The 9,957-nt window shown below is 41.9% G+C and overlaps 1 long non-coding RNA gene across 1 annotated transcript; it reads left to right on the top strand.

Annotated features, from left to right (window-relative positions):
• The first annotated feature begins 6,149 nt into the window (after window positions 1–6,149).
• LOC138645925 (uncharacterized) lies at window positions 6,150–9,447 on the top strand. Its single transcript, XR_011314812.1, has 3 exons — window positions 6,150–6,722; window positions 8,307–8,471; window positions 8,565–9,447. It is a non-coding gene; the product is annotated as an uncharacterized lncRNA (long non-coding RNA).
• Window positions 9,448–9,957: the final 510 nt, after the last annotated feature.

The raw sequence follows: 9,957 nt of genomic DNA, 5'->3' as shown, positions 1-9,957 counted from the left end.
CGTGGTCTAAAACTGCAGATTATTCAGGACTTGTCACTAGGGATGAGCAGACATGAGGATGGTCGGGTTCGGCCAATCTGTTTTTCAAAGTTCGGATCGGCATCCCATCTTGGCTCTGAACCCAATAGAAGTCGATAGGGACCCGAAATTCTGTGCTTTAAAATGACTGTAAAATGGTAATAGTAAGGCTACAGGGCTGACAAAGGAAGCAAAATGGAGGTAAGGTAAGAGTAGGACAATTACCCTGCAAACAAATGTGGATGGGGAAATGACTTAAAATAATATCGAATTTAAAAAAATTAAAAATCAAAATCTTGAACCAGGAAACGGAGGTCCAAGTGGAGGAGGTGGAGTTGGAGCAGGTAGACGTGGAGGTGTAGGTGGAAAAGGCAGGGGAGGAGGTATCCAACACTGTTTTTGTGTTGTTGTTTTTTAGGGAACTGACTTAAAATAACATGGAATAAAAAAAATCTAGAACCAGGAGGCAAAGGTCCAAGGTGAGAAGGTGGAGGTGGATGTGGCGGTGTAATTGGAAGAGGCAGTGGAGGAGGTATCCAACATTGTTTTTCTGTATTTTTTTTTGTTTTCTTGGTTGTTGCTTTTAGGGAACTGATTTAAAAGAACATAGGTTTTTTTTTTTTCGTTTTTTTAATTCTATCTTGAACCAGGAGGTGGAGGCCAATTGGAGAATGAGGTGGAGGTGGACATGGCAGTGAAGGTGGAAGTGGCAGAGGAGGAGGTATCCAACAATGTTTTTGTATTTTTTTTTGGAGGGGGGGTGTTGGAACTGACTTAAAAGAGCATAGGATTAAAAAAAAAAAAAAGGAGGCAGAGGTCCAAGTGGAGGAGGAGGTGAGAAGGAGATGGATGGTGTAGGTGGTAGAGGCAGGAGAGGAGGTATCCAACAAGGTTTTTGTGTTTTTTAAGAGTTTGTTTTGTTTTTTTACGTTTTTTTAGGGAACTGACTTAAAAGAACATAGAATTAAGGTGACAGAAGTGATGATGGTACATTGTGGTAGGTGATGATGGTACGTTATCCTTGTAGCAGAGATCCAGCAGGGTGGCCGCCCACTAATCAGCAGTTTTAACAATCCAGGAAACTCTGCAGTCGTTTCGCAGGCACAGCAGTGTGTATTGGCTCATGCGTGCCAGGTTGCCCAGAGGCAATGACAAGCAGTCCTCGGTGGGAGCTGTATGGTCTGGGTCCTCTGTATCCCCCCCAGCCACAATCCAGTGATGCCCTTGAGCGGCTTTGAATGCCACTCTGCTGTGAACATGGTTCATCCTCCTCCTTATACTCAAAAAACTGTCCCCTGGCTAGACAGTTGTGTACTTGGCCATTGTTGGTACAGGAACCCACCATCCAGCATGTGCAAGGTGGAGTTTCACCTTGTTGATACATCTTATATGAGACAGTGAGCGTGAAGGCAGAATTGAAGCTGCGCACCACCAAATTCAGCACAAGCGCCAGGCAGGGGATGTGCGTCAAACTAGCTAGGCCCGAATCTGCTACAAGATTTTGCTCGTTATCGCACATCAGGCCAGGCTTGAGGCTCACTGGCACCAACCACTCAGCTGTACCAGTGTGTGCAACCTGTTGGGTTTTTTACACTTGATAAAGATTCTAGCACATCATTGAAACATAAAGTGGACAATAAAGAACGTTCTAATGAATATTGCAGCAAGAGACTTCTTTCTAGCAGCGCAGCCAGTTTTTAAACATGTTTTTATCCTGTTTTGGTCATGTCCATATGGCAGATTCTCCCCGGCAGCTGCCTATCTAAACCTTTAGGGTATGTACACGTCAGGATTTCCTAGCAGAAATTTCCTGACAAAAACCTGCCAGAAATCCGCACGTGGTTTTTTTTTGCATTTTTGACGCTTTTTTTTTGCATTTTTTGGGGGGGCGTTTTTTCCCAATGCATAGTATAGCGGGAAAAACGCAAAAAATCCGCAAAATTAATGAACATGCTGCTTTTTTTACCGCAATGCGTTTTTTTTCCGGAAAAAAAACACATCATGTGCACAAAAATTGCAGAATGCATTCTAAATGATAGGATGCATATGTCTGCAGTTTGTAATGCGTTTTTGTCGCGAAAAAATGCGAAAAAAAAGCCAAAAAACCTGAACATGTGCACATACCCTTATAGTGGTTGTGTCTTCACACAACCAGTCAAGGAGAACAAACTTATTGTTTTCACTGTCTCCTATATTAGGGTTTTACCCTTTTGTGCGCTTATCTCTTCACAGTCACTGTTTATTCAACTCTGTCCCTACCCCAAGCAGAGCAGAATGGTGGTGGCACCCGTGATCTGCCATATATACAGTCCGGGTCATATGGTGCGCTGGCCAATCACAGCCATGCCAATACTTGACACGGCTGTGATGGCTTCGGAAGGGCCCAAAGGTTAAAAGTCTGTTGATTGGCTGAGTTGCAGCCTTTGAACAAACTTTTTTCAGCACTGAAGCCGAACAGTAAACCGGACTTCGGGTAAAAAGCCCATGTTCGACATTCGGTACTGGACACAAGGTGTGCGGAGCGAACCCCACACTTTACAGTTTGGGTTCACTCATCACTACCTGTCACTTGATAAAAAAATGAATTAAATATATTTTAAAAATTCCTGGGCTCCCCTGATTCTGGCACTCTTTTCGATTTTGTAATGTGCCAACCCATTTTTAGAGATATAGTAGTATCACACTATGTGAAATTTCTGCTTATAGTTAACAGGGTGTTTCTTCAGAGTCTTCTCTGGTTCTCTGGGGGTGTGTGCTTTCACCCCCCCCCCCCCCTCTGGAATGCTGCCAATGACAATTCAGAAGCGAATCTAATAGTCTAGCAGTCTCAGACACTGATGAGCGGTAATTGGCAGAGTCGGGGAGTTAGGGGTGAAAGCACCCATAGAGAAGGCTGAGAAAATGTCCAGTTGGTTTACAAGCTGAGATCTCACATACTGTGCTCCAGGAGAAGCAAATGTGAATATATCTTCAATGGAGCGATGCAGCACAAAATGTAAAAGACTGACTGAATCAAGGGAGTTCAAGGATATTTAAAAAGTATTTAACTATTTTTTTTTTGAGAACTTAACAGGTCCTTTTTAAGTATTTGAGACTTTGTATTGCATTGAAATAAGAAGATCCCATTATTCCTATTGAACAACTGCCAATTTCCATTGATTGTTGCATATTCCATAAAAAATCCCACCATCATTGTACAGAGAGTGATTCCTATGAGAGTCCCTTCCTGGAGACTGCACATATCTGCCCATCTCTTGCCCTTAGAAGCTCACATTACACTCTACAGAACATGATCGACCAACATGGCATGACTCTCTCTATGTAGGAAGTATGAGTTAAATTACGAGAAGCCACCTTTTTTTGCTGGCAAAATACCAACAGATCGTCTGCTGGAGAGCAGCTAGATTTGCCATTTCTTACTAGAGTAGGAACCCAAGGTCTAAAGTCTCTGCTACTGTGCTGAGAAGGATATCTAGCACATGACATGACTAGTTAGTTGACCTTTCCAAGATTGATAAACTGATAAAGAGGCGATGTACCTGAAAAATAAAGAAGTGTTGTCCCAACCATCTCGACTGGATCTACCACTGTAGAGTGTTAAAGTGATGTTGTCCAACCCTTAATGGGCATTCTGTGTTGTCCTCTGAAAAAGTTGCACATAGGTCATTGCAGTTACAGTATGTACACATTAATAACATTCTGCTATTAAGCTTCTTGGTATCTGTCCCCTACTTTATTGCATAACGAGAAAAGAAAAAAGTGAAGGCTTTGCATTTCCATATTTTTTAATGAATATATCAAAAGTTAAAGAGTTTTGTGTGCACTCACGCTTCTACAGGCTAGAGGATTTTTTTGCTGCCTTGTCAATAATTCCATCAAATCAGTTCCGGGACATTTTCACCGGATGCTTTGAAAGTGCCAAGCCCATAACTCGTCCAGTCTTGTTTATCCCCTACTTCTTGCTAATGCAAAAAAATGTATTTTAGAAAGAAATAGAAGACAGCTGGTATTGGGTATGACTACAGGATCATATTTGCTTGTAATTTGTGACAATGGAAACACATAGATTTACGTAAGAGCTGTTGACACAAAAAGGTGGACGATTTTTAATATAGACCATTTACCAACATTCTACATTTTCATTTTAGATTTTGGCAGTTTTATGAGAATGGGAACATCTGAATGAGACAAATGGGCACAGATAAGGTAGTACCGTGGGTACAAGATGGGGTGAGAGTGATGGTAGCGCTCATCTGTCAGGGTCATGTAAGGACACAGCACCTGCAGAAGTCTGATGTGCCGCAACTGCATCCGCATGACTGGAGCAGAGTATCATCAAGATAGCAGTTTGGTAAAGTAGAGATCATCACAATGCGCACATGGAAAGTATGAGATCCAGAAAGTATAAGCAAGGTTTTTCTTTTAGTTCGTTGCCAGACCGACTCCTTTCTGAAGGTAAAAACCAAGTGTCAACAACAGTTCTGAAACGCGTTGGTATGAATAAAAAAAAACTTGCTTATACTCTCCGGATCTCATCCGTTCTAGGAGCGCAGCCAGCACTTTCTGATAATCTCCAGTTTGCCAAATTTTATGAAAGTGGAAGTAGTATTTCAAATCAGTTCACACTGTGTTTGTGATGCCTATCGAGAGAATACACTCATAGGCTATGTGCACACGTTCAGGATTTCTCACAGAAAATTCCTGAGAAAAACCTGAAATTTTCTGCAAGAAATCTGCAAGAAATTTGCATGCTGTTTTTTTGTGGTTTTATAACGTTTTTATTGGGAAAAAACGCGAAAAAACAGCAACGTGTGCACACAGCCGTAAGGACAGCGTCCACAGTTTAGATTGATGCCTTGGCAGCCATCCAACAAAGAGAGCCATTGCTAAGAAGTGTATACCGTAACCTATGGTCTGCAGCTCTTTCCTATACAATAAGCATAGGGGCTCGCTCACACCTGTTTATAAACCGGACGAGTGCAACATGATAAAAAATCAGACTGCACTCTGACCAATGTTATTCAATGAGGCAGTGCAGATCTCAGCTTTACTCGCCATACGGACTAGCAGATTTACAGATACATTACATTTCTGTTAATTATGCAAATTGTCTCTTCAGAGAGGAAGAGAACTAGAACTCTAGTGCCACCTATTGGAAGCTAGCAATCCTACAATTTCACAAATTGAGATTCTGGTTTGGCTATTATCCTAAGTCTTGTGACAAGGCTCGTTAAAGGGTCGACATTGACTTGTAGGATTGCTACTTTCCAATAGGTGGCACTAGAGTTCTAGTCCTCTTCCTCTCTGAAGAGACAATTTGCATAATTAGCATATTTCCCAGAGGAGCATTGCGGCTTTAAGTCTCCTCATCTCGGCACGCTTAGCATGTCAATCTCAGCAAGGAGAAACGATACTTCTTGGATTACATTTCTGTGGCATGGTCATATGAAAGGTTAATAGCTGCTGAGCAACAAAACTTATTGCATACGGATAGTGACAAACGAGAGAAATTCGTCACACTCTCCTGGATGAGAATGGGACCAATTATTTATCCGTCAGTGTGAACGTACCCTTATGCTGACGCATACCAGCTAGACGATGCCAAAAGAACACATTATTGTCCTCTTTCTTTTACGGGAATGATAAAGTACAGTATATGTCGGGAAAAGGTCCCAATACACAAAAGTAGTCTTTAGAGAAGTTAATTGTTCTGACGTGGCAATAAAGAAGTACACAGTGGTAAAACGGATGCGATACTGCATTTCTTCTATATCAAATCATATAATAAAACATTAAGAAGAGACATATATCGCATTAAGCCCGAGTGCAGGTTTGGTGCAGTAGTTGCATGTAAACTTATCTGTACGCCTTAAGTCTGTATTCAATATGGATAAGTAAATTGTTTTATAACTCCGAGTATTATATGTAAAAATGAGAGTCAAGACCTGCAGAATAAAGGCAATTTGTGCATTATGTATGACCACTGTCATTGGCTCAGTATTGAAATGCCCATTCCAGTTCAACACTAACGTCCCTGCTTGATGGAAATGTATGTAAATAACATGGAAATGCGGAAAGATATGAAATACTATAAAAGCTTATAGAAGCTCAAACTCGCTCAACAACTTTATGGCCATCCATTTAAAGGAACAGTAAACATGATTTAACCACCTGAGGTAATGGTGGCTAACTGCTACCCTGAAAACCCCTCATAACCCCCTCTAACTACCCCCTCAACAAGTACGCTCCATGCTCCAGCGACAGAGCACCTTACTCTTTTTGGTGGCAGATGACTATTTGCTACCCTCTGCATTTCCTATAACTACGTCCCTGCGCTGAGGACATTTATTGCCTTGTCTCACGACTTGAGAATCATGCAGTGTATTGTATTACCATTATATTGTTGCTGTTACACTGCTCTGGCAACAGTTTGCCTTTTCTAAGTTTGTCCTGCCTCTCTCCCTGTAGTCCAGCTCTGATGTAAGTAACACCTGACCTCCCATCTTCCTCCGGTGTCAGTGTTCGTCAGTCATCTTCGCCTGAGGTTCATATCCGTATAGCTCTCGATCAGAATTGTCTTTTTAGCTGCTGAAGCTCCTGCTATTGTGCGCAATACAAGAATTCAGCCCGAGAATAAAACTTCTTCTGGAATCTTCATATGTGCCTCTGCAGTCGAGTTAAGCTATCGGATGAAATCACAAAGTGTGAGTACTAGTTCCTATACAGACATCCATAGAAACTGTCTCCAGAGTCCCACACTCACAGCCTAGTTATGGAGTCGGAATATATATTGTTCTATGTCACACAATTTGTAAATTATAGTCATGGAAAACTCGACTGCCTATTGTCTGTAGATTTCAATGTTGATTTCCGGTGTCAGAGAGTGACCATTTGGAGAAACAAAAATGCACAGATACTCCTTTATTACAGTACCGATTGGTAGCAGAAAATGACCAATGGAGGTGTGACAAGACAGAAGAACACAATCTGATCAAAGCACATCATTTATTAACTGTACTTATTGGGTCATTAGTTACATTATTATTCATATATCATATCATATAAAGCGAATGAATTATAACTGATGCCAAAAACTTGTATTTCTGAATATATTCTGTAGTTTGTTCCAATGGTACAAATACTTTTAGCTGTTTCCAACCTGTCGATTTAGTATAAAGGTTTTGGCACGGAATAGCAGAAGTAGAGAAAACAAAAATAAAGAATAAGAAGAATATAAAGCACATATTTAAAGCATGCAGACAAGATGCAGTGTTGGTTACAAAAAAAAGAGTATAAGGTAAAATTCTATTCACATGTAGATATTAAAATCAATATGTCAGGTTTTTGCCATGTAATATGACAGCAGTATGATTTAGAGGCAGAGACTGATGCCAGTGATGTGTCACTCACTGGGCTGCATGCTGTTATGTTGATACAATCACTGTTTTCTCTACTGCAGATATAGCAGTTCTCTGAATGCTGAGTTCTGTGTAATCCCGCCCACAACACTGATTGGCCGCTCTCTGTGTACATCGGAAGAGAGATTCCAATTTTGTAAGAACCTTGCAAACATATATGGAGTCACCCATCCCTGCACTGGGCACCCCCTGTCCTTCAGTGCAACCAACCACCTTCAAAACCCCCCTCCTTTTACGCCAACCACTGTGACAATTTAAGAACCAAAAAAATGCATTAGATAACATAAAAGGAGAAAATAATAGTAGGGTGGGACCTTCCAGATAACGAGTCACCACGGAGAATGGACATTCCACAGCAGCACCCCCCCCCCCCCCCTTTTATATGACCCCTATGGGAACCTCCCATCTGCTTATCAGGTAAGACCTGACGTATCTGCCCTTATACCTCTCCCCTAAAACTCCCCTTCAAAGCTCAACTTCTGAACATTAACCCCTAACTGCCCACTATTCGGGCCTAGCAGACATCCTGAGTCATGCGGCCCTCCCCTAAGCCCCTTTGTTAAGGGAATGAAGTCTAGGCCATTACTTTTGAGGTTGTTTTTGGTGTATTTTTCTCTAAATAACTTCGAACTATGTTATGTGTAATATTACCAAATGACCATCTGCGTAGTGTTAACTATCATTATTTATGGCTGATATACAGTTTTTGCCAAAAGGTACATTACATAATTTCTCAGGTTGGGCATCCTTGAACTTGCAAGGTGAAATCTTTTTTTTAACATACTTGCAGAACAGAAAAACCAGAAAACATCTGTTTATTGGTGTGATTGTTTCAATGTTTATCTGATATTTTTTGTCTTCAACCCACAGTAGAGAATGAAGTGACAAGTAGATGGTGCAGCTGCAGGGATCAGTTCAGAAGGGAACGGCAGCAGTGAGGTAAAAGTGGAGATGGGGCCCCAAAAAAGAAAAAATACCTACCCATCTGTACATGAGGAGGCTGAATTTCCTGGCACCCATCATTGGACTGAGACTGTAAGTTCAAACCTCTGTGCATTTTTCATAAAAAAGTGGTTTGGTACCATAATATAATATTGTTTAAATTATCATGTAAAATTGTCATTACAGAACTGAAAGCAACTTTCAGGACAGGGAACACTTAGTCTGAAGTGGTGGATCCACCAGAAGAGCCAAGACCATCGGCTGCACCAGAAAGAGGCACTGAAGAGGAGCAGGCGCGGAGTAGGAGCCCCACCTTTCCACTTGATACCTCACAACAACACCCACCCGTTCCCCGAGCTCGGTGAAGGAGAGAGGCCCTTCCCAACACCACACTGTGCAAGGTAGAAAGTCGAGTCATTGACTATCTATCTCGCACAGTTGATGATGATGATGGGGAGGAGGCCTTTTGCCGCAGTCTGGCCAAACATCTGCGAGACGTTCCTGTGGATATCTGGATCTGCACCAAATCCGCCATGCTGCTCTTCCTCTATGCTGCACTCCTGCCAAATGACCCCCAGGAGGTTTATGAACTGCTGGAATGAAGGCAGCTGAGAGATGGCCAGAGGCAACAGCGAGCACTGTTTCCTACCAGCCAGTCACCATCACATCCACCAGCATCATCACCGTGTTACTTATTGCATAGATACCATGCTGGTCGCACTGAGCAGCACCATATCACCGGCCTAGGGGACGGATGGTATCATGGACCACAGTCCCAAAGCTACGTGGGTCACAGAAGCCAACGCTATCCCAGGTACCACCACCAATAGTCAACATGTGACCTAACTGTCCATGGGAGCTAGCTACCACCCTTCTGCCAGTCCCCTACTTCCACATTTCCTACCTCATTTTATAATTTATGAATATTTTGTTTTTCCCATTAGGCCTAAATAATATTTCTTAGTTGTGTTTGTGGCTTGTCTGGCGTTTTGCCCGGGTTAAGGCTGTTTTTTAATTTGTAAATAAACATATGCTTAGGTTTTCTTTGACATTTGAATTTATACAAAAAAAACAATTTATTTTGGTGTGTGGTAAAATTACAACAAAATAAACATAGTGCAAACATCACGCCACATTATTACCTTGCCAGGGTTTTGAACCTTCAGACATCAGGAAATAATCTACAAGCAATTTACGGACTCTGAAGCCAGAAGGGTCCTAGCGTCTGGGCAAAACCTGTGAGTGTGATACTGTGCCAGGATTGTTGAGCAATCCTCCATCTGTCACCAGGCAAATCGTGGATGCTGGTGAAATTGTGTAGTATTACACAGGCGTTAATGACGCCATTGACATTTTGCTCCCTTAATTGGAGGGCACTAAGAAATATATAATACAAGAAAAAGTAAGCTCACCTGGTTATGGGCTGCTCCACATCCGACCCCGCACGGAAAAAAGCTGAGCATCTGTTCCAAGGTAATCCATATGAAAAACGATTCAGTGGGGAACAGGTACTTCCATAAAATGTAAACATTTATTGATCCTTATATAGAAGTACCTGTTTGCCGCTGGATCGTTTTTC

This window comes from Ranitomeya imitator, chromosome 7 (genome assembly GCF_032444005.1).
Source record: "Ranitomeya imitator isolate aRanImi1 chromosome 7, aRanImi1.pri, whole genome shotgun sequence".
Taxonomy (NCBI): domain Eukaryota; kingdom Metazoa; phylum Chordata; class Amphibia; order Anura; family Dendrobatidae; genus Ranitomeya; species Ranitomeya imitator.
This window is presented reverse-complemented; position numbering and strand designations above follow the sequence as displayed.